Here is a 26,747-nt window from a genome sequence, read left to right as displayed (position 1 = left end):
TACATAGATCTTATACTCTTACACTTTGTCATCCACGAAAAATCCCATCATGGAGATACAAGTTGTTCTGCCGAATGCTACCCACCCCGCCACCGCCGCCCCTCTCTTTTACATTGCTTACACCCCTCATTGGTTTACGCCATAGACTGACCACAGTCCTAAATTCCAAATATGAAATAGATATACCCTATACCTTGCATACCAACAGGGATTATGACAAATGTGTTTATCAACCTATAGTTCAATTCATGTATCATAATATCACGGATTTCCGTTTTTTCACGTGCTGTGGTATATTAGTCAAGGCCATTTTATTACAGTAAGAATGTTTAAAACATGAATAGGGTGTTAAAGACATTAAGGCATTGGATGAAACATGGTTTCCTTAAATTTAACCATAAGACCAAATAAATTCAATTTGCCACTAAAAAATTTGAAATTCTGTTGTTAATTGAGTCGACCATATTGCGAACTGATTAATTCGGTGTTATAATTCCAAGATCTTCAGAAGTTTGTTTCCCATTACACAATCCAAGGAAAAGCTATAGCATATATGTTCTCCCACCAGAATACAAAATTTTTTCTCAATGTTTACTGGCAATTTTATTTTCTCAGTTGCTAAAATAACATGGCATGAATATTTTATTCCTTAATTAATCATCTTCCCACCAACAAAAACCTGATTAAATTTTTTCGAAAGAGCAATCTACAGCACTAAGTGACCACAGAAATGTATGTTTCTGCAAACCGTGCAATTTTCTTTTGCAATTTCCCAAAGTTTTTTTTCTTTCAAAAGATGTATCCTCTGAGGCCCAGCATTGCTGCTGTTTATATTTATCGTTGATTTGGTGTCAGGGGTTTTCTATTTCACACGTTTCGTTTCGTTTAAAAACTGTAAAAGAAAGTACATATAAATACTTCCCGAATGAACATGTATGAAAAATAAAATAAGAAAAACATATTTATATTGTGCCCTGAATGCCAAATATAATCTAAATTTATCGGACATATGGATTTAACAAAACAATCAATTTCAATATAAGACGAAACGACATTAAGAAAATTCCATTAACTGTTGAAACCGCGAGCAATCCAATAATATACAGCGTTTAATTGCCGACCTTAACTTGAAATAGCAGGGCCTCGGGCGAACTTATTTCCATTTTTAGATGTGGAATCTATTGAGCCGTCGTTATTTGTTGATGTCGTTAGGTGTCTACTTCCTAATGAATTCAGTTGGTCTACTTGGAGAGAGATGCGGTGATTGTCACCATCTGTATATATCATGACAGAACTTGACTTTTCCTTCCATTGATTATAAGGATTTGTCATTTAATGGCGGCTGTCGATGGATTGCTCTTGTGGATGCTAAGAAGTAATACAATAGACTAATCGACTTCATCAATTTCATGTCACATTTCAGACGATTATGAATAAATGAAAAGAATTATTGCTAGTTACAAATTAATTCATATTTCGGAGAACTAGAGTGTTCGGCCACTTTCCTTACTCTCGACTAATTATCAGACAACTTGAGGTTAAATATTACACTCCTTGAGTCCTTGTTGATTAAAATGTTGCTTTCACGGTTTTTACACATAATAAAAGTAAATATGAATGGTTATCTCAGAAATAGTCAAATAAGTAGCCTATAATTATAGTAATCAAGACTTTTTCTCTTTTTTTTTTAATAAACAGTATTTTAATCATAGAAAAGGATTGAGGAACATGCTCGGTCTATTTTACTGGAGAAGACGCTAGGCCTTTATCACCGAGGAACGTGCTAGGCCTACATTACAAAGAATACAAGTTCTATAACCAATTCCCGAAAACAAAAACCAAATAGGAATAATAGAAAAAATAATATAAAAAATAAAATAAACAAAATGACTATGTAGTGTTTGGATAGGTTAAAATCATAATGAGTATAGGTTTAACCATAGAATTATCGTCAGCGAATATAGTGAAATCAGGGATGTATTCGAAACAGTGCTCCGGTGCAGAGAACGGACGGAGAATGGGTTCTTGTCGGTCTCGAACAGCCAGGAAAGGGTTTGCGAACACGTTCCCGTTCTCGAATCCCACACTGCCTCGTTAGCTGGTGTGAGGCGAGAACTAACATGGTCGACGCCTCGACAACTGCCGAGAAAACAGCATCTCATGATTGCATTTTTTAATTTAAAATTTTAATACCGTTCGAAAACTGCATTAAGTGTGTGGCTAGTATAACATCAAGTAAGACAGGTTGCCGGGCAACGAAACATACGCCCACAGCAGCTACATCGTCCGGCGGTCGACAAGGGTTGTCGCATATTCATTCTTTTGTAGGTAATGGGGGCTTTTACAAGACAATTTCATACAGATCAGATTATAATTTTCGTCGTTTGTAGGTTTACAAAGTTTCTACAAACTGAAACAAGGGCCTTAATTGTTGAAATTTGACAGATTTGTTTGTTTTGCTAATTTAAATAATGCATACAAATTTCATACAGATCGGATGATAACTTTGTCGTCAGAGCGTTCACAAGGTGCAACAAAGTGAAACAAGGGCCATAACTCTGAACGTAATAAACGCAAATTGCTGAAATTCAATAGGATTATTCGTTTCACTAATTTAAATGATACATATACATTTCATACAGATTGGATTATAACATTTGTCGTTAGAGCGTTCACAAGGTGCAACAAAGTGAAACAAGGGCCATAACCCCAGAAGGAATTAACGGAAATTATTGAAATTAAATAGAGTTCTTCTTGTCACTAAAGTACACAACATATATCAATTTCAAAACAATCAGGTGATAAATGTTGTCTGTAGACGGGCGGACGGACCTGGCGACGACAATATACGACCACATGCACATTCCCTTGTAATCGTCACCGAAAGAAGTGAAAAGGAGTAAAAATGAGTCAATTATCAAAATTATGCTTAATAGCCATTTATGCGTAATACCGTCTAATCAAGTTATAGTAATAAACTGTATAAATTTAAAATTCAACTTTTTACCATGGAAACCGTTCTCTCATGTTCGAGACTCGTGAAAATGTTCTCGTGTTCTTACGCGAACACTGTTTCGAATACACCCCAGGTGTTTGGTACAAAGAATAAATACAAATGGTCTCAGAACAGATCATAGAAGTGACGATCGCACATTACTTCAGCCGTAACATATATTGATTGAGTTATTTAGTTTATACATCAAATAAAATAAGTTTCGACAGCGATATTACCATCGCTACACAGGTCACTATTTATTTCCCCATTGACTTTTAAAAGGTATCCATCGCGTCATTTGTTTGCCAGATTAGAGTTGCCTCCCATGCCTGTGTATCGTCTTTCCTGCTTTTAACAGAGGGACTCAGACTAGCAATTATTTGCCCATTGACTTCAATGTTAAATGGCTGTAACATCACAGGCTGTAGCTTTTTTCTCAACATTCCGTTGGTTCCAATCTTTATAGGCACAATGGGGACAACATTTGGCAATCTCCTCATCATAATTTTGTAGGGGGTTGACCATTTAGATTTTTTGCTACATGGATTTGAAGTTGACTGGGGTGAAAATCTCACTTCCGACACAATGACTGCTCTGCAGAAAGACACTTTACACCCCCTATCCCTCCGCTGTAATATCATCAGTATTACCCAAAACTGCTATGAAATTGCAAATTTGATCCCTTTTCTCCAATTCTAGACCAAAAAGTCAACCCAAAAATGCAGGAAGAGGGGAGAAAAAATTTAAGGGAAAAATTGTCTATTTATAACTCGCACTACATTCGTCCATCATGAAATAAGGGGAAATAATTACTAGTCTTAGTCCTATATACCTCACATGTTTCTGCAGTTTAAACAAATCTGTTGTTATCTAATAAACAAACATATATGCAATTCCCTGACCAAAGAATATGAAAATCTATGCATTTTCAGATGAGCTGTGCGGCATTCTGCAAACACTATAATGCATCAGAAAACTGCGGAATTTCAGACAGAAATTTAAAAGCACATGAATTTTGAATTAAACAGAACATTTTTATTTTTGAACATAAATGCATTCTGTAAAAAGATGAGATAAATTCAATATAAATCAAACACGAAAATACTTTAAAACAGTAATCATGATGCAATATTAGACTTTTTAACACTTTCATCGAAAACCACACAGTTTTTCTCTGTTAACGTAGTTTCAAGTGCCAAATTGTGGTCAAATCTAAAATGTTGAAACATGCAGTGCCTATCAATTTTAAAATATCTCCTATATAGCTGTATTTCCATAGGATAAGTAAGTTGAAATAATCTGATTATGTAACACTACAACAGCTTTTTCATCCCTACCCCCCAGTTTGGAATCTGATAATTTAAAAGCACATGAATTTTGAATTCCACAGAACATTTTTATTTTTGAACATAAATGCATTCTTCAAAAAGATGAGATGAATTCAATATAAATCAAACACGAAAATACTTTAAAACAGTAATCATGATGCAATATTAGACTTTTAACACTTTCATCGAAAACCACACAGTTTTTCTCTGTTAACATAGTTTTAAGTGCCAAATTGTGGTCAAATCTAAAATGTTGAAACATGCAGTGCCTATGAATTTCAAAATATCTCCTATATAGCTGTATTTCCACAGGATAAGTAAGTTGAAATAATCTGATTATGTAACACTACAACAGTTTTTTCATCCCCACCCCCCGGTATGGAATCTGATACATTGCTGACCAATCATAGGTCGCCCCGTTCACTCGAGCCTGTCAAATGATTTACAATGGCGATGGTGCCTACAACTTTCCTGACCAAGAGATATGCACAACCGTCGATCAACACACAAGCCATTAATGTTATCTTCCAATATGAGAGGCCATGATAAACACACAAGCGTCCTTTTCAAGCTCGGAAATTAAGTCATCACCAAAAAGCAAAGTTTACAGAGGTCCCAAACTGATTACGATTTGCCCTCCACTTCCACCACAGGTGTCATAGAGATCAGGGATGAAATTGATATGCATCATCGTTCTCCTAAAGCCAGTCCAGGAAGAGATCAGGTTTTGAGATGTAGACCTGAAATGTTAAATTTGGATGAGAATGAGAATTCTGGGGCGAATACTATCCAGGGAAATGGTCATTGACATCCAGAAAATGGTCAAAATGTGGAATTCTGTCATTCAGTTAAATGTCAAGGGGAGAAGACAGGCCTGTGCAGTACCAAATTTCCAGCCCATTACTATTAGTGAGCAGAAGTGGGGATGAGGTTGGATTTACTTCTTAAAGTGTATGAAATGCACATTTATCTCACCTGTTTTGCTTCTTTTTTTTTAATACTTGTGTTGAGGTCAATCATTCCACTCTATGAAACATTGCCCTGGCACCTGAAATGATAGGAGGCTGGGGATAAATATGCAATAAAAAACAGTGAGAAAATAAGAAAAAAATATGGTTTCAACTGGAAATAGAAATAAACCTCTTTATTTCTCGCGAACAGCCCGTCACTGGCCCTCCAAAAAGAAACCAGTTAACAATCAGTAAAAAAGTAAACCTTGAGTGTCACATAAGTCTAAGCCAATCTCAAAGGTAGATGCCATGTTTTGAGGTTCGGTCTAAATATTAAGGCCAACTGCATGTTTGGTCAAAAGTCACACAGGTGTGAATTTTGGAGTGTACATGTTAACATTTCATTGTATGATGTCAAAAACATGTTAGGTCTAAATGTTAAGGCCAACTGCAGACTTGGTTCAAGGTCACAACATGTAAATAGGGTTAGGGCACATGATTTTTTTACACAATTGTGGGTTTGGGCTAGGGTCAGAACTAGGTCTTGGCTTAGGCCTAGGCTACATGCTTTTTGACAAGATTGTGGGTTAGGGTTAGGGTAAGGACTGGGTCTTGGGTTAGGGTTAGGGTCAGCCTTGTTTACATCTCGTGACTTTAGACCAAATCTGGAGTTGAGTTGGCCTTAATATTTAGACCTAACCATGTTTTGATATCATTGTGAAGAAAATGTTACACATTTACAACCCAAAATTCACACTCAACCAACGGATACCCCCAATCATGGCTATTTTGATACCAAATAGTCAAAAAACTTACTGCTGGGCAATAAAAAAGCAGTATTCTTACTATTTCTGACACTTTCCATTCAAAACTTCAGGAAATAAGCCCTTGAAAAAATATCAACATCCCGAGTCGGCCATGTTTCTTATCTCATCAGGACTCAGACTAGCAATTATTTGCCCATTGACTTCAATGTTAAATGGCTGTAACATCACAGGCTGTAGCTTTTTTCTCAACATTCCGTTGGTTCCAATCTTTATAGGCACAATGGGGACAACATTTGGCAATCTCCTCATCATAATTTTGTAGGGGGTTGACCATTTAGATTTTTTGCTACACGGATTTGAAGTTGACTGGGGTGAAAATCTCACTTCCGACACAATGACTGCTCTGCAGAAAGACACTTTACACCCCCTATCCCTCCGCTGTAATATCATCAGTATTACCCAAAACTGCTATGAAATTGCAAATTTGATCCCTTTTCTCCAATTCTAGACCAAAAAGTCAACCCAAAAATGCAGGAAGAGGGGAGAAAAAATTTAAGGGAAAAATTGTCTATTTATAACTCGCAATAATTACTAGTCTTAGTCCAGAGACAAACGGCCACAGTTCACTAAATATTTCCCCATTGACTTTAAAGGAGCTAAATCGCTAATATTTTGGATCTAGAAATTGACACAAATGGGTCGCAACGCATATAATAATGTAATGTGAATGTATATAAACTGATTTACATTCAATCGTTTCTGTTTTTACTGCAATTTCTAATCAGTTATGTTCGGCGAAATACGCCAGAAGTCTCAATCGAATGGCAAACTCTAGCGTCTTGTTATTCCACTCTATACCGATAGTATTTATTGCGCATGCCCTCCAGATTCGTGTACCAACGGTAAAATATTTATTTTGTCTTAATAATTGGATATCAGAAGCCAATCTTTTCCCCGTAAGGTCACCATATCAATGTTGATTTAAATTGACAAATAATTCGTGTTTTCAATGTCGAAGATTTTGGATGATATTGAGTTAGAGACTTAGCTACTTTAATGTTAATTCTCGTATCTTAGACCGGCTCTAACTTTTCCCAAAATTTTCGTTGGGTAGAACGCTTTCTGCCACAGATGGAGCAACATGTGGCAAACTCTTGCCCAACAGCATGTATGAGGTTCACCATGAAAAACTTGAGATACACAAGCTCTCAACCCTTGTATCCTTCCGCCTCAAAATCATGAATATTCACCAAAACCTGGCAGAAAATGTATTTTCAAACCCTTTTCTTCGATTCTACACCAAAAAGTCAACAAAAATCGCCATGCAAAAGGGGGGAAAAGGGAAAGGGAGAGAAAAACTAAAAATAACTTTCGCTCTACGAATAGAAATATTTGGTGATCTGTGTCCAAACTGTGTATTTCTGAAATCGAAACCCGACCATGATGCCATATAATAGCCTATATGTTAATTGATCAAATAAGAATTTGTCTAAATTAAATTGTGGTTCAGCTTTTTTCTGCTCATGATATTTTCGTGGAATGTGAAATTATGAATGTTCCAAAAATGTGTAACATTATGAGGATAAGTAAAATCTGCCTGGCTTTGGAAAATATTCATGATTGTGAGTAAGAGACAATATCGCCACAGCCTGTATATACTATTTATAGCATCCTTTGATTGTGACATGTTGGGAAAATCGGTAGGGTTCACATCGAACATGAAAAATATGTTAAAAACCGGCCTCTGTCCATACAATGTGGGCGTATAGATACCCATATGAATACGTAACTGCAAATAGGGAAGGGAGTGTGTGTGTGTGTGTGGGGGGGGGGGGGGTCTATATAAATTTTGGCACGCAACCTTGGTCGATTTATTTATTTAGTTTCTACACTTTCCAGTACGACACAAGCAAAGTCATTTTGGGACTAATATATGGTTCATTTTAATCTCAATAATACGCTTGCGCGTAGGGGTGTTTAGCAGCGGGAGATAACTGGGGAACCTTTGAAAGTTGACCCTACCCGTGCCACGTACAAGCTGGTAATGGAGACTACGCCAATTGAGGATGCTAATGCAATAAGGTGGACCCATTGTTTTTAAATAAGATCATCTGATTTTATAAAATAAATCCATTTTTAGCGGATATTCTTAACAACTGGCTCATTTTTATCATTCTGATTCCTCTTATTACAGTATATTTTAATTTTAGTGTTCTGGTCTAAAAGTATGCAAAAATATTATTTTTTTCAGATTTTGTGAAATGGCACTAGCATCCTCAATTGACTAAATGACAGACGCTATGATCTAAAGCGCCACATTAGACAATTCGCCCCCCCCCCCCCCGGAATTGGGATTGAGATGGAGCTATCTGTATAGTCTCTTTGACATATTTCAGTGTAGGAATTAATAGGTATTTAAATCTCATCACTATCACGTAGGTCTGTGAAGCCTGGAGATAAATCACATCACTTATCTCCCGGTTTTACGTGAAGTAACAACACGTGTAGTCTTATTTTATTTAATTTGACATTTTTAGCAGAAGAAATGATCTCTTATCCCAGTGTTTGTAGGTTTCCAAAGTTGTGTTCAAATCTGAAAGATACAGATGAAATAAAAACAACAGATTTCAGTAAACAAAAGCAGTATTACGGGCAACATATTTGACGATCGAAGGTTGACACACGACATCATAAAAAAACCCAACCTAAATATATATCAAATTTAATACGAATTTCAAGTGAAATTAAATTGAACTAATTTTTAAAAACATTTTTTAAACTCAAAGTGTATTCGGTAAACTTTCGATGGCAGGCCTAGGTAAAACATATGAACAAAAAAAACACAATCACTTCAATGCTTCTAATGGCTTAGGGTAAAAACTTACAAATAGGTTTTTGAACAGTTCGTGCGACATGCTTTGTAAACATCTTCGCGTTCAGGTGATTCGAGTGGACTACCATGATCTTGAATACATTTCATTTCACATATCTGGAATGGCGTTATTAGTTGTGTAGTACACGCCCCTGCGTAGAAACATACACATATACTATACAGTATACAAACCCGACTAAAATAATTTATAAGAAAATAACAAAGATAAAGAATAACTAGAACTGCGAAGCAGTAATGACGGGTTTCACTGGTGCCACGTTACCCTTGAACTTATGTCACTTCCGGTACCAATGAAACCGTTAAACAGGTTTCCACATAAGCATTGCACACATGAAATAAAATGGACGCAGAAACAACCAAATCCAGCAATCAATTCATTTGCTACATGTCAGTGATCCTGTCAAAATTACATTACTTCCGGTGATAATGAAAATGTTAAATTGGTTTATGAAATCAGAAATAGCATCATCACATGGTGAAAATTTTATGTAAATCCTATAATAATTGCCACCTTTATAGACCAAAAACCTTGAAAAATGACTTGTAGAAAATCGCCTATTTCTCTGCAACCGTACAAGTTAGAAACCATTTTGAGGTATCTGTATGATCGAATGAGTTCATTCTATTTGTTGATTGGAATCAAATATCATAATTTTAAAAACATTACAAATCTGATTCATTTGAATAAAATATCTGTTTTGAAGGCTAAAAATACAGTTTTTGCCAAAATGACGTTACTTCAGGTGATAATGAAAATCTTAAATTACTTGTATGAAATCGTAAATGGCATTATGTATCACACAGTGAAAATTTCATGAAAATCGAATAATAATTGACACTTTTATTGACAAAAAACCTTAAAAAGTGACCTGTTGAAAATTGCCTATTTCTCCGCAACTGAACAAGTTAGAAACCATTTTGTGATATCTATATGATCGTAAGGGTTCATTGTATTAGTTGATTTGAATCAAATATCACAATTTTAAACAAATAACAAATATGACTCATTTGAATAAATTACTGGTTTCGAAGGCTATAAATACAATTTTTGCCCAAATTACGTCATTTCCGGTGATATTGAAAATGTTAAATTGGTTTGACCTAGTTAAAATTGACATTACACATCAAATGGTGTCACTTTATGAAAATCGAATAATAATTGACTCTTTTACAGGCAAACTAGCGTAAAAAGTGACTCATGCAAAATTGCCCATTTCTCGGCAACTGCGCATATTACAAATTAATTTTCACATACATTCTCTCCGTATAGATTATTGCTACGAGTTTATGAAAGTTACGAAGTAATATTTTAAAATATGAAAACGCTGGATGGGTTGTAAATAGCTTAATTTTACACCTTTTTTCACCTTTTAATCGAAATAGCCCGAAAACGGAATCGAAATTAAAAAAACTGGTCCCAACATTTTGTGCGCCTTTAAAGAGCGCACAATTTCAGTTATACCAGATTTGAAAAAAAAAAATTTGCTTTCGAAAAATGGTACCTAACTGTCAAAATTGTAGTTTTTTGTCAATTTACGCCACTTCCAGTGCCGACAGATAACACTATTGGTAACAAAAAAAATGACAATTGAGACAACGGAGCATATGAACTTTGTTTTATACAAATCGAACAATAAATAATTAATCTAGGACTGAAAAACTGAATTAGCCAATGGGGGCCAAGGAAAATTACCGAGACAAAATTTTTTCACATTTTTGCCCAAGTCAGAGGACTCGTTATATTTGTGTGAAACACGACCAAAAAATATTCATAAATAAAAAAGTTTTTTGTAAAAATTTAAATTTTCTAAATTTAGCGCCTAATATCTGCGAAGATTTGCCGAAAATTATAAATCAAAAGTAGCGTAGCTATGTGCCCCGTCTCCGGCTATGCCAAAATGCATCCAAAGTTAAAATCCAATGATTATTGTTAAAATTACTGCAATATTTCTAAAAACGATAGCTTCGGTGATTTCGGACATTTCGCATTGTCGCAGAACGTTCAAAATAGCTTTATCCTCTAAGTCACACCCACTTTTCCGATAAAACCGAAGAAATCGTAACGATCCGACAATCAATTGCTGAGATCTACTCAAAACAAAAGAAGAATAATAATAATAAGAACTAGAACTGCGAAGCAGTAATGACGGGTTTCACCGGTGCCACGTTACCCTTGAACTTATGTCACTTCCGGTACCAAAATTACATTACTTCCGGTGATAATGAAAATGTTAAATTGGTTTATGAAATCAGAAATAGCATCATCACATGGTGAAAATTTTATGTAAATCCTATAATAATTGCCACCTTTATAGACCAAAAACCTTGAAAAATGACTTGTAGAAAATCGCCTATTTCCCTGCAACCTTACAAGTTAGAAACCATTTTGAGGTATCTGTATGATCGAATGAGTTCATTCTATTTGTTGATTGGAATCAAATATCATAATTTTAAAAACATTACAAATCTGATTCATTTGAATAAAATATCTGTTTTGAAGGCTAAAAATACAGTTTTTGTCAAAATGACGTTACTTCCGGTGATAATGAAAATCTTAAATTACTTGTATGAAATCGTAAATGGCATTATGTATCACACAGTGAAAATTTCATGAAAATCGAATAATAATTGACACTTTTATTGACAAAAAACCTTAAAAAGTGACCTGTTGAAAATTGCCTATTTCTCCGCAACTGAACAAGTTAGAAACCATTTTGTGATATCTATATGATCGTAAGGGTTCATTGTATTAGTTGATTTGAATCAAATATCAAAATTTTAAACAAATAACAAATATGACTCATTTGAATAAATTACTGGTTTCGAAGGCTATAAATACAATTTTTGCCCAAATTACGTCATTTCCGGTGATATTGAAAATGTTAAATTGGTTTGACCTAGTTAAAATTGACATTACACATCAACTGGTGTCACTTTTATGAAAATCGAATAATAATTGACTCTTTTACAGGCAAACTAGCGTAAAAAGTGACTCATGCAAAATTGCCCATTTCTCGGCACCTGCGCATATTACAAATTAATTTTCACATACATTCTCTCCGTATAGATTATTGCTACGAGTTTATGAAAGTTACGAAGTAATATTTTAAAATATGAAAACGCTGGATGGGTTGTAAATAGCTTAATTTTACACCTTTTTTCACCTTTTAATCGAAATAGCCCGAAAACGGAATCGAAATTAAAAAAACTGGTCCCAACATTTTGTGCGCCTTTAAAGGGCGCACAATTTAAGTTATACCAGATTTGAAAAAAATAATATTTGCTTTCGAAAAATGGTACCTAACTGTCAAAATTGTAGTTTTTTGTCAATTTACGCCACTTCCGGTGCCGACAGATAACACTATTGGTAACAAAAAAAATGACAATTGAGACAACGGAGCATATGAACCTTGTTTTATACAAATCGAACAATAAATAATTAATATAGGACTGAAAAACTGAATTAGCCAATGGGGGCCAAGGAAAATTACTGGGACAAAAAATTTTCACATTTTTGCCCAAGTCAGAGGACTCGTTATATTTGCTTAAAACACGACTAAAAAATATTCATAAATAAAAAAGTTTTTTGTAAAAATTTAAATTTTCTAAATTTAGCGCCTAATATCTGCGAAGATTTGCCGAAAATCAAAAATCAAAAGTAGCGTAGCTATGTGCCCCGTCTCCGGCTATGCCAAAATGCATCGAACGTTAAAATCCAATGATTATTGTTAAAATTACTGCAATATTTCTAAAAACGATAGCTTCGGTGATTTCGGACATTTCGCATTGTCGCAGAACGTTCAAAATAGCTTTATCCTCTAAGTCACACCCACTTTTCCGATAAAACCGAAGAAATCGTAACGATCCGACAATCAGTTGCTGAGATCTACTCAAAACAAAAGAAGAATAATAATAATAAGAACTAGAACTGCGAAGCAGTAATGACGGGTTTCACCGGTGCCACGTTACCCTTGAACTTATGTCACTTCCGGTACCAAAATTACATTACTTCCGGTGATAATGAAAATGTTAAATTGGTTTATGAAATCAGAAATAGCATCATCACATGGTGAAAATTTTATGTAAATCCTATAAAAGTTGCCACCTTTATAGACCAAAAACCTTGAAAAATGACTTGTAGAAAATCGCCTATTTCTCTGCAACCGTACAAGTTAGAAACCATTTTGAGGTATCTGTATGATCGAATGAGTTCATTCTATTTGTTGATTGGAATCAAATATCATAATTTTAAAAACATTACAAATCTGATTCATTTGAATAAAATATCTGTTTTGAAGGCTAAAAATACAGTTTTTGCCAAAATGACGTTACTTCCGGTGATAATGAAAATCTTAAATTACTTGTATGAAATCGTAAATGGCATTAGGTATCACACAATGAAAATTTCATGAAAATCGAATAATAATTGACACTTTTATTGACAAAAAACCTTAAAAAGTGACCTGTTGAAAATTGCCTATTTCTCCGCAACTGAACAAGTTAGAAACCATTTTGTGATATCTATATGATCGTAAGGGTTCATTGTATTAGTTCATTTGAATCAAATATCAAAATTTTAAACAAATAACAAATATGACTCATTTGAATAAATTACTGGTTTCGAAGGCTATAAATACAATTTTTGCCCAAATTACGTCATTTCCGGTGATATTGAAAATGTTAAATTGGTTTGACCTAGTTAAAATTGACATTACACATCAAATGGTGTCACTTTTATGAAAATCGAATAATAATTGACTCTTTTACAGGCAAACTAGCGTAAAAAGTGACTCATGCAAAATTGCCCATTTCTCGGCACCTGCGCATATTACAAATTAATTTTCACATACATTCTCTCCGTATAGATTATTGCTACGAGTTTATGAAAGTTACGAAGTAATATTTTAAAATATGAAAACGCTGGATGGGTTGTAAATAGCTTAATTTTACACCTTTTTTCACCTTTTAATCGAAATAGCCCGAAAACGGAATCGAAATTAAAAAAACTGGTCCCAACATTTTGTGCGCCTTTAAAGGGCGCACAATTTAAGTTATACCAGATTTGAAAAAAATAATATTTGCTTTCGAAAAATGGTACCTAACTGTCAAAATTGTAGTTTTTTGTCAATTTACGCCACTTCCGGTGCCGACAGATAACACTATTGGTAACAAAAAAAATGACAATTGAGACAACGGAGCATATGAACCTTGTTTTATACAAATCGAACAATAAATAATTAATATAGGACTGAAAAACTGAATTAGCCAATGGGGGCCAAGGAAAATTACTGGGACAAAAAATTTTCACATTTTTGCCCAAGTCAGAGGACTCGTTATATTTGCTTAAAACACGACTAAAAAATATTCATAAATAAAAAAGTTTTTTGTAAAAATTTAAATTTTCTAAATTTAGCGCCTAATATCTGCGAAGATTTGCCGAAAATCAAAAATCAAAAGTAGCGTAGCTATGTGCCCCGTCTCCGGCTATGCCAAAATGCATCGAACGTTAAAATCCAATGATTATTGTTAAAATTACTGCAATATTTCTAAAAACGATAGCTTCGGTGATTTCGGACATTTCGCATTGTCGCAGAACGTTCAAAATAGCTTTATCCTCTAAGTCACACCCACTTTTCCGATAAAACCGAAGAAATCGTAACGATCCGACAATCAGTTGCTGAGATCTACTCAAAACAAAAGAAGAATAATAATAATAAGAACTAGAACTGCGAAGCAGTAATGACGGGTTTCACCGGTGCCACGTTACCCTTGAACTTATGTCACTTCCGGTACCAATGAAACCGTTAAACAGGTTTCCACATAAGCATTGCACACATGAAATAAAATGGACGCAGAAACAACCAAATCCAGCAATCAATTCATTTGCTACATGTCAGTGATCCTGTCAAAATTACATTACTTCCGGTGATAATGAAAATGTTAAATTGGTTTATGAAATCAGAAATAGCATGATCACATGGTGAAAATTTTATGTAAATCCTATAATAATTGCCACCTTTATAGACCAAAAACCTTGAAAAATGACTTGTAGAAAATCGCCTATTTCTCTGCAACCGTACAAGTTAGAAACCATTTTGAGGTATCTGTATGATCGAAGGAGTTCATTCTATTTGTTGATTGGAATCAAATATCATAATTTTAAAAACATTACAAATCTGATTCATTTGAATAAAATATCTGTTTTGAAGGCTAAAAATACAGTTTTTGCCAAAATGACGTTACTTCCGGTGATAATGAAAATCTGAAATTACTTGTATGAAATCGTAAATGGCATTATGTATCACACAGTGAAAATTTCATGAAAATCGAATAATAATTGAGACTTTTATTGACAAAAAACCTTAAAAAGTGACCTGTTGAAAATTGCTTATTTCTCCGCAACTGAACAAGTTAGAAACCATTTTGTGATATCTATATGATCGTAAGGGGTCATTGTATTAGTTGATTTGAATCAAATATCAAAATTTTAAACAAATAACAAATATGACTCATTTGAATAAATTACTGGTTTCGAAGGCTATAAATACAATTTTTGCCCAAATTACGTCATTTCCGGTGATATTGAAAGGGTTAATTTGGTTTGACCTAGTTAAAATTGACATTACACATCAAATGGTGTCACTTTTATGAAAATCGAATAATAATTGACTCTTTTACAGGCAAACTAGCGTAAAAAGTGACTCATGCAAAATTGCCCATTTCTCGGCAACTGCGCATATTACAAATTAATTTTCACATACATTCTCTCCGTATAGATTATTGCTACGAGTTTATGAAAGTTACGAAGTAATATTTTAAAATATGAAAACGCTGGATGGGTTGTAAATAGCTTAATTTTACACCTTTTTTCACCTTTTAATCGAAATAGCCCGAAAACGGAATCGAAATTAAAAAAACTGGTCCCAACATTTTGTGCGCCTTTAAAGGGCGCACAATTTCAGTTATACCAGATTTGAAAACAATAATATTTGCTTTCGAAAAATGGTACCTAACTGTCAAAATTGTAGTTTTTTGTCAATTTACGCCACTTCCGGTGCCGACAGATAACACTATTGGTAACAAAAAAAATGACAATTGAGACAACGGAGCATATGAACTTTGTTTTATACAAATCGAACAATAAATAATTAATCTAGGACTGAAAAACTGAATTAGCCAATGGGGGCCAAGGAAAATTACCGAGACAAAAAATTTTCACATTTTTGCCCAAGTCAGAGGGCTCGTTATATTTGTGTAAAACACGACTAAAAAATATTCATAAATAAAAAAGTTTTTTGTAAAAATTTAAATTTTCTAAATTTAGCGCCTAATATCTGCGAAGATTTGCCGAAACTCAAAAATCAAAAGTAGCGCAGCTATGTGCCCTGTCTCCAGCTATGCCAAAATGTATCGAAAGTTAAAATCCCATGATTATTGTTAAAATTACCGCAATATTTGTAAAAACGATAACTTCGGTGATTTCGGACATTTCGCATTGTCGCAGAACGTTCAAAATAGCTTTATCCTCTAAGTCACACCCACTTTCCCAGTAAAACCGAAGAAATCGTAACGATGCGACAAGTAGTTGCTGAGATCTACTCAAAACAAAAGAAGAATAATAATAATAATAAGAACTAGAACTGCGAAGCAGTAATGACGGGTTTCACCGGTGCCACGTTACCCTTGAACTTATGTCACTTCCGGTACCAATGAAACCGTTAAACAGGTTTCCACATAAGCATTGCACACATGAAATAAAATGGACGCAGAAACAACCAAATCCAGCAATCAATTCATTTGCTACATGTCAGTGATCCTGTCAAAATTACATTACTTCCGGTGATAATGAAAATGTTAAATTGGTTTATGAAATCAGAAATAGCATCATCACATGGTGAAAATTTTATGTAAATCCTATAATAATTGCCACCTTTATAGACCAAAAACCTTGAAAAATGACTTGTAGAAAATCGCCTATTTCTCTGCAACCGTACAAGTTAGAAACCATTTTGAGGTATCTGTATGATCGAATGAGTTCATTCTATTTGTTGATTGGAATCAAATATCATAATTTTAAAAACATTACAAATCTGATTCATTTGAATAAAATATCTGTTTTGAAGGCTAAAAATACAGTTTTTGCCAAAATGACGTTACTTCCGGTGATAATGAAAATCTTAAATTACTTGTATGATATCGTAAATGGCATTATGTATCACACAGTGAAAATTTCATGAAAATCGAATAATAATTGACACTTTTATTGACAAAAAAACCTTAAAAAGTGACCTGTTGAAAATTGCCTATTTCTCCGCAACTGAACAAGTTAGAAACCATTTTGTGATATCTATATGATCGTAAGGGTTCATTGTATTAGTTGATTTGAATCAAATATCAAAATTTTAAACAAATAACAAATATGACTCATTTGAATAAATTACTGGTTTCGAAGGCTATAAATACAATTTTTGCCCAAATTACGTCATTTCCGGTGATATTGAAAATGTTAAATTGGTTTGACCTAGTTAAAATTGACATTACACATCAAATGGTGTCACTTTTATGAAAATCGAATAATAATTGACTCTTTTACAGGCAAACTAGCGTAAAAAGTGACTCATGCAAAATTGCCCATTTCTCGGCAACTGCGCATATTACAAATTAATTTTCACATACATTCTCTCCGTATAGATTATTGCTACGAGTTTATGAAAGTTACGAAGTAATATTTTAAAATATGAAAACGCTGGATGGGTTGTAAATAGCTTAATTTTACACCTTTTTTCACCTTTTAATCGAAATAGCCCGAAAACGGAATCGAAATTAAAAAAAATGGTTCCAACATTTTGTGCGCCTTTAAAGGGCGCACAATTTCAGTTATACCAGATTTGAAAAAAATAATATTTGCTTTCGAAAAATGGTACCTAACTGTCAAAATTGTAGTTTTTTGTCAATTTACGCCACTTCCGGTGCCGACAGATAACACTATTGGTAACAAAAAAAATGACAATTGAGACAACGGGGCATATGAACTTTGTTTTATACAAATCGAACAATAAATAATTAATCTAGGACTGAAAAACTGAATTAGCCAATGGGGGCCAAGGAAAATTACCGAGACAAAAAATTTTCACATTTTTGCCCAAGTCAGAGGACTCGTTATATTTGTGTAAAACACGATTAAAAAATATTCATAAATAAAAAAGTTTTTTGTAAAAATTTAAATTTTCTAAATTTAGCGCCTAATATCTGCGAAGATTTGCCGAAAATCAAAAATCAAAAGTAGCGTAGCTATGTGCCCCGTCTCCGGCTATGCCAAAATGCATCGAAAGTTAAAATCCAATGATTATTGTTAAAATTACTGCAATATTTCTAAAAACGATAGCTTCGGTGATTTCGGACATTTCGCATTGTCGCAGAACGTTCAAAATAGCTTTATCCTCTAAGTCACACCCACTTTTCCGATAAAACCGAAGAAATCGTAACGATCCGACAATCAGTTGCTGAGATCTACTCAAAACAAAAGAAGAATAATAATAATAAGAATAATAATTTTAACAAAAACAATAGTGTTTCACACAAGCTACGCAGTGTGAAACCCTAACTAGAACTGCGAAGCAGTAATGACGGGTTTCACCGGTGCCACGTTACCCTTGAACTTATGTCACTTCCGGTACCAAAATTACATTACTTCCGGTGATAATGAAAATGTTAAATTGGTTTATGAAATCAGAAATAGCATCATCACATGGTGAAAATTTTATGTAAATCCTATAAAAGTTGCCACCTTTATAGACCAAAAACCTTGAAAAATGACTTGTAGAAAATCGCCTATTTCTCTGCAACCGTACAAGTTAGAAACCATTTTGAGGTATCTGTATGATCGAATGAGTTCATTCTATTTGTTGATTGGAATCAAATATCATAATTTTAAAAACATTACAAATCTGATTCATTTGAATAAAATATCTGTTTTGAAGGCTAAAAATACAGTTTTTGCCAAAATGACGTTACTTCCGGTGATAATGAAAATCTTAAATTACTTGTATGAAATCGTAAATGGCATTAGGTATCACACAATGAAAATTTCATGAAAATCGAATAATAATTGACACTTTTATTGACAAAAAACCTTAAAAAGTGACCTGTTGAAAATTGCCTATTTCTCCGCAACTGAACAAGTTAGAAACCATTTTGTGATATCTATATGATCGTAAGGGTTCATTGTATTAGTTCATTTGAATCAAATATCAAAATTTTAAACAAATAACAAATATGACTCATTTGAATAAATTACTGGTTTCGAAGGCTATAAATACAATTTTTGCCCAAATTACGTCATTTCCGGTGATATTGAAAATGTTAAATTGGTTTGACCTAGTTAAAATTGACATTACACATCAAATGGTGTCACTTTTATGAAAATCGAATAATAATTGACTCTTTTACAGGCAAACTAGCGTAAAAAGTGACTCATGCAAAATTGCCCATTTCTCGGCAACTGCGCATATTACAAATTAATTTTCACATACATTCTCTCCGTATAGATTATTGCTACGAGTTTATGAAAGTTACGAAGTAATATTTTAAAATATGAAAACGCTGGATGGGTTGTAAATAGCTTAATTTTACACCTTTTTTCACCTTTTAATCGAAATAGCCCGAAAACGGAATCGAAATTAAAAAAACTGGTCCCAACATTTTGTGCGCCTTTAAAGGGCGCACAATTTAAGTTATACCAGATTTGAAAAAAATAATATTTGCTTTCGAAAAATGGTACCTAACTGTCAAAATTGTAGTTTTTTGTCAATTTACGCCACTTCCGGTGCCGACAGATAACACTATTGGTAACAAAAAAAATGACAATTGAGACAACGGAGCATATGAACCTTGTTTTATACAAATCGAACAATAAATAATTAATATAGGACTGAAAAACTGAATTAGCCAATGGGGGCCAAGGAAAATTACTGGGACAAAAAATTTTCACATTTTTGCCCAAGTCAGAGGACTCGTTATATTTGCTTAAAACACGACTAAAAAATATTCATAAATAAAAAAGTTTTTTGTAAAAATTTAAATTTTCTAAATTTAGCGCCTAATATCTGCGAAGATTTGCCGAAAATCAAAAATCAAAAGTAGCGTAGCTATGTGCCCCGTCTCCGGCTATGCCAAAATGCATCGAACGTTAAAATCCAATGATTATTGTTAAAATTACTGCAATATTTCTAAAAACGATAGCTTCGGTGATTTCGGACATTTCGCATTGTCGCAGAACGTTCAAAATAGCTTTATCCTCTAAGTCACACCCACTTTTCCGATAAAACCGAAGAAATCGTAACGATCCGACAATCAGTTGCTGAGATCTACTCAAAACAAAAGAAGAATAATAATAATAAGAACTAGAACTGCGAAGCAGTAATGACGGGTTTCACCGGTGCCACGTTACCCTTGAACTTATGTCACTTCCGGTACCAAAATTACATTACTTCCGGTGATAATGAAAATGTTAAATTGGTTTATGAAATCAGAAATAGCATCATCACATGGTGAAAATTTTATGTAAATCCTATAAAAGTTGCCACCTTTATAGACCAAAAACCTTGAAAAATGACTTGTAGAAAATCGCCTATTTCTCTGCAACCGTACAAGTTAGAAACCATTTTGAGGTATCTGTATGATCGAATGAGTTCATTCTATTTGTTGATTGGAATCAAATATCATAATTTTAAAAACATTACAAATCTGATTCATTTGAATAAAATATCTGTTTTGAAGGCTAAAAATACAGTTTTTGCCAAAATGACGTTACTTCCGGTGATAATGAAAATCTTAAATTACTTGTATGAAATCGTAAATGGCATTAGGTATCACACAATGAAAATTTCATGAAAATCGAATAATAATTGACACTTTTATTGACAAAAAACCTTAAAAAGTGACCTGTTGAAAATTGCCTATTTCTCCGCAACTGAACAAGTTAGAAACCATTTTGTGATATCTATATGATCGTAAGGGTTCATTGTATTAGTTCATTTGAATCAAATATCAAAATTTTAAACAAATAACAAATATGACTCATTTGAATAAATTACTGGTTTCGAAGGCTATAAATACAATTTTTGCCCAAATTACGTCATTTCCGGTGATATTGAAAATGTTAAATTGGTTTGACCTAGTTAAAATTGACATTACACATCAAATGGTGTCACTTTTATGAAAATCGAATAATAATTGACTCTTTTACAGGCAAACTAGCGTAAAAAGTGACTCATGCAAAATTGCCCATTTCTCGGCAACTGCGCATATTACAAATTAATTTTCACATACATTCTCTCCGTATAGATTATTGCTACGAGTTTATGAAAGTTACGAAGTAATATTTTAAAATATGAAAACGCTGGATGGGTTGTAAATAGCTTAATTTTACACCTTTTTTCACCTTTTAATCGAAATAGCCCGAAAACGGAATCGAAATTAAAAAAACTGGTTCCAACATTTTGTGCGCCTTTAAAGGGCGCACAATTTCAGTTATACCAGATTTGAAAAAAATAATATTTGCTTTCGAAAAATGGTACCTAACTGTCAAAATTGTAGTTTTTTGTCAATTTACGCCACTTCCGGTGCCGACAGATAACACTATTGGTAACAAAAAAAATGACAATTGAGACAACGGGGCATATGAACTTTGTTTTATACAAATCGAACAATAAATAATTAATCTAGGACTGAAAAACTGAATTAGCCAATGGGGGCCAAGGAAAATTACCGAGACAAAAATTTTTCACATTTTTGCCCAAGTCAGAGGACTCGTTATATTTGTGTAAAACACGATTAAAAAATATTTATAAATAAAAAAGTTTTTTGTAAAAATTTAAATTTTCTAAATTTAGCGCCTAATATCTGCGAAGATTTGCCGAAAATCAAAAATTAAAAGTAGCGTAGCTATGTGCCCCGTCTCCGGCTATGCCAAAATGCATCGAAAGTTAAAATCCAATGATTATTGTTAAAATTACTGCAATATTTCTAAAAACGATAGCTTCGGTGATTTCGGACATTTCGCATTGTCGCAGAACGTTCAAAATAGCTTTATCCTCTAAGTCACACCCACTTTTCCGATAAAACCGAAGAAATCGTAACGATCCGACAATCAGTTGCTGAGATCTACTCAAAACAAAAGAAGAATAATAATAATAAGAATAATAATTTTAACAAAAACAATAGTGTTTCACACAAGCTACGCAGTGTGAAACCCTAATAATAATTTTAACAAAAACAATAGTGTTTCACACAAGCTACGCAGTGTGAAACCCTAATAATAATTTTAACAAAAACAATAGTGTTTCACACAAGCTACGCAGTGTGAAACCCTAATTATAATAAATTACTAGACATTACTAAAATGCTGCTACAAAAACTACTAATGATAATCTAATACGTCATTGAATCAGTAAAACGAGTATAAAGTATTGGACATGTAGAACTATACCCCAGCTGAACAAGTCTTTAGTGTACAATTACTATTCCAGAACATATATCACAAACTTTTCACGATGTCTTTGTGAAACATTATTGTACTTTTATAGGTTTCGGGCGGACTTATGGTTCCCTGTGTTCAATATCCCTGGGTTAGAAGAGAATTGCCTTGACAGCTGCAGCCTTTCCACAAGCTGTTTATTGTATGGCAGTGATTGTCTATGGATAGCTGTTGGCTAAACATACGCCATAATGATGAACTAATTAAATTGCCTTGTTGATGCATATGGGAGGTTTGTCTGGGTATAACCACCAGATCCGCGACCATTACTCCAGGAACAAGGTTTGATCATGGTTTATGATAGAAGGGACTCTAGTGAAAATATTTGTAGTTTGCTACCTCTAAAAACTACGAGCAGAAAATGGTCTGAAATTGAGTTTGACAAACATTGTTGGTGAAATGACCAGTGTAATTGGTCAACGTACTGTCAGTAATTCCCTGAGTTCTAGGTTCGTGAAACCTAGCTGAACTTATAAGTTTCTTGCTTTACTGTTCTAAAAATAAAGTGTGTAGAACAATATAGTTTTCATAGGTTTCAACTATTTAAAAATACGTGAAGACCATAGTCAAGTAAAAAATTGATGTCCATATTGAAGTTGAAGAAAGATGAAGCATGATCGCAAGATAGCCTCACACTAATCGTTTGAAGATGGTTCACAGATTGTCGTACATCTGTTATTTAAAAGTCCGTGGTCAGGATAGTTTTACGGGGCGGTCGTGACGCGGACGTCGAGTAGCTTGGAGTGTGAGATTCATGTGCACCCTACAAAGGTTTAATTCTTACCTATAAACACAATCAAAAGACATACAGACGTAACCTGGTTCATCTTGTCTGGTGTACATCTACTCTGTATCTATTAACGTCTGGCTATTTCTCACATTAGTCGAGATAAAATCAAGATCACATGGTAACATTTGATATGATAGTATTTACAATGGTGTAGCTGTAAATGGCAACGGGTATTTTTGTCTGACAATTAGCCGTCAAGGTGGGCCAAGAGGAAAAATAAAATCTGCTACAGATCAATCTGATTAAAACACAGATCCTATTTCGTTTCGTTTTTTATATTTCAAAATTTCGTTTTACTTGTCTTCACTACACTAGGATTTGGAAGGGTTGTTATATTACCGGCGTTTTGGTTGATGTGAGAGATAAGTCAATGAAACGGTCTGTTACGGCAACTTTTTGGAGTGTCATGCACAGAGCTGTGGGTAAACCACTAGAAACGTCAACGCTGATTAATTAATCAATATCTGACGTCATAGGGTCAAAAGCCGCTGATCGTATGACCTCTGACGTGACCCCCCAAAACAACTGGTCAGATATTCATGTAGTGTAGGTCATCGAAAGTATAAAGATAGGTTGCCAGGCAACGAAACAAGCCCACATCAGCTATATCGTCCGGGCAGTCAAGAAGAGTTGTCGTATATTTTTACTTTTTTCGGTAATGAAACAATTATAATACATTAAAATCTGATTAAGAGTAACAACTCATTAAGTAATTATCAGAAAACCATTAGAATTTGTTTGGTTTTTATAAAGTTCTGCCCCGGAAATCGCTTAAAATCAATAGGCTTCTTCGTCTCATGACCTTAAACACTGTGTATAAATTTAAAGTCAATCGGATATTGACTTTGACCTCTAGAGCGTCCACAAGATTTTTCAAAGTGATCAAGGGCCATAACTCTGGCAGTAATTATCGAAAATCGTCGAAAATCAATAGGCCTCTTCGTCCCATGACCTTAAACACTGTGTATAAATTTAAAGTCAATCGGATATTAACTTTGACCTCTAGAGCGGCCACAAGATTTTTTGAAGTGATCAAGGGCCATAACTCTGGCAGTAATTATCGAAAATCGCTGAAAATCAATAGGCTTCTTCGTCCCATGAACATAAACACTGTGTATAAATTTAAAGTCAATCGGATATTGACTTTAGCCTATAGAGCGCCCACAAGCAATTGTGGACGCCGGACGGACCGACGGACGGACGGATGGGGGCGACGACAATATACGACCACATTTCAATGTGGGCGTATAAAAACGAAACGAAATATAGATCTTAATCAGATTGGCTACAGCTAAGCTTGTATTTCACCGTCAAATATATATATATATATAGCTCGACGACAACACACTGGGCTGGTATACACCGGACACAATTTGGCGACCTATTCGGCTCGCGACCTATTCGACCGATCCAGCTGGCAACCTGTTCGTTGGCAACCTATTCAGAATAAATTCAACAGTGGCCCAAACTCAACTATTTTTATCAACCAATCAAATCCAACGTTACGTCTATCAAATGAAAGTAGATTATTTATCCATTCCTTTAGCTCAGAATAGAGATGTAATTTCGCATTATCTTACAAAATTCTGGACATCCAACTAAATATATTCCGAAAGGTAATTAAATAAGCTTTCCAAATATTATTATTAAAAGTTGGCACAGTCATATTAAAGGGGTGTAAAATCATACTAAACATGGCCAATTTTTAAAAAAAGATTTAAAGGGAAAGACCGTTAATATCCCGTGTCAAAATTCGGACCATCCTATCAAATTCTGAGGATCCAACTAAATATTACCGCTCTTTCACTTTAAAATATTGAAAAATGGGCTTTGTTCAGGGTGAGAGCGAACCTCTTTAATATGATTGTGCCAACTTTTACTTAGTTTATTTGGAAAGCTTATTTAATTATCTTTCGGAATATATAGCTGGATGCTCAGAATTTTGTACGATGATCCGAATTTCGACTTCGAAAAAAATACCGACCTATCTTTACATTTAGAATATTGAAAAATTGACTATGTTCAGGTTGAGAGCGCGCCCCTTTAATATGATTGTGCCAACTTTTACTAATAATATTTGGAAAGCTTATTCAATTACCTATCAGAATATATATAGCTAGATGCTCAGAATTTTGTACGATGGTCCGAATTTTGACTCGGAATATTACCGTTCTTTCACTTTAAAATATTGAAAAATTGGCGACGTTTAGGATGAGAGCGCACCCCTTTAATATGATTGTGCCATATTTTACTAAGTATATTTGGAAAGCTTTTTTAATCACCTTTTAGAATATATATAGCTGGATGCTCAGAATTTTGTACGATAGTCCGAATTTTGACTCGGAATATTCTAGTTCTTTCACTTTAAAATATTGAAAAATTGGCGACGTTTAGGATGAGAGCGCACCCCATTAATATGATTGTGCCAACTTTTACTAATATTATTTAGAAAACTAATTCAATTACCTTTCAGAATATATATAGCTGGATGCTCAGAATTTTGTACGATGATCCGAATTTCGACTTCGAAAAAAATACCGACCTATCTTTACATTTAGAATATTGAAAAATTGGCTATGTCCAGGTTGAGAACGCACCCCTTTAATATGATTGTGCCAACTCTTACTAATAATATTTGGAAAGCTTATTCAATTACCGTTCAGAATATATATAGCTGGATGCTCAGAATTTTTTAAGATGGTCAGAATTTTTACTCGGAATATTATCGTTCTTTCACTTTAAAATATTGAAAAATTGGCGACGTTTAGGATGAGAGCGCACCCCTTTAATATGATTGTGCCAACTTGTACTAATAATATTTGGAAAGCTTATTCAATTACCTTTCATAATATTTATAGCTGGATGCTCAGAATTTTGTACGATGGTCCTAATTTTGACTCGTAATATTATCGTTCTTTCACTTTAAAATATTGAATAATTGGCGACGTTTAGGATGAGAGCGCACCCCTTTAATATGATAGTGCCAACTTTTACTAATATTTAGAAAGCTTATTCAATTACCTTTCAGAATATATATAGCCCGATGCTCAGAATTTTGTACGATGATCCGAATTTTGACTCGGAATATTACCGTTCTTTCACTTTAAAATATTGAAAAATGGGCTATGTTCAGGTTGAGAGAGCGCCCCTTTAATATGATTGTGCCAACTTTTACTAATAAGATTTGGAAAGCTTATTCAATGAGCTTTTAGAATATATTTAGTTGGATCATCAGAATTTTGTACGATGGTCCGAATTTTGACACGGGATATTAACATTAACAGTCTTTCCCTTTAATTTTTTTTTCAAAATTGGCCATGTTTAGGATGAGAGTGCATCCCTTTAATATGACTGTGCCAACTTTTACTAATAATATTTGGAAAGCTTATTTATTTACCTTTCGGAATATATTTAGTTGGATGTCCAGAATTTTGTAAGATAATGCGAAATTACATCTCTATTCTGAGCTAAAGGAATGGATAAATAA

The 26,747-nt window shown here is 33.9% G+C and overlaps 2 long non-coding RNA genes across 3 annotated transcripts; both read right to left on the bottom strand.

Moving 5' to 3' along the window:
* Window positions 1-4,209: 4,209 nt before the first annotated feature.
* On the bottom strand, window positions 4,210-6,201 carry LOC126832559 (uncharacterized). 2 transcript variants are annotated; one of them, XR_007684753.2, is made up of 3 exons: window positions 6,120-6,199; window positions 5,299-5,371; window positions 4,210-5,063 (listed from the first exon to the last, which is right to left on the bottom strand). It is a non-coding gene; the product is annotated as an uncharacterized LOC126832559 (long non-coding RNA). The 2 variants fall into 2 exon arrangements; XR_007684752.2 differs by having other exon boundaries at window positions 4,211-5,063; window positions 6,090-6,201.
* Window positions 6,202-8,538: 2,337 nt separating this feature from the next.
* LOC126832568 (uncharacterized) lies at window positions 8,539-23,470 on the bottom strand. The gene is made up of 3 exons (XR_007684768.2): window positions 23,255-23,470; window positions 8,926-9,064; window positions 8,539-8,633 (listed from the first exon to the last, which is right to left on the bottom strand). It is a non-coding gene; the product is annotated as an uncharacterized LOC126832568 (long non-coding RNA).
* Between the last annotated feature and the right edge of the window lie 3,277 nt (window positions 23,471-26,747).

The sequence above is a fragment of the Patella vulgata genome, chromosome 9 (genome assembly GCF_932274485.2).
Source record: "Patella vulgata chromosome 9, xgPatVulg1.2, whole genome shotgun sequence".
Classification (NCBI taxonomy): domain Eukaryota; kingdom Metazoa; phylum Mollusca; class Gastropoda; family Patellidae; genus Patella; species Patella vulgata.
Note: the sequence above shows the minus strand (reverse complement) of the source record. Positions and strands in the feature narration are given on the sequence as shown.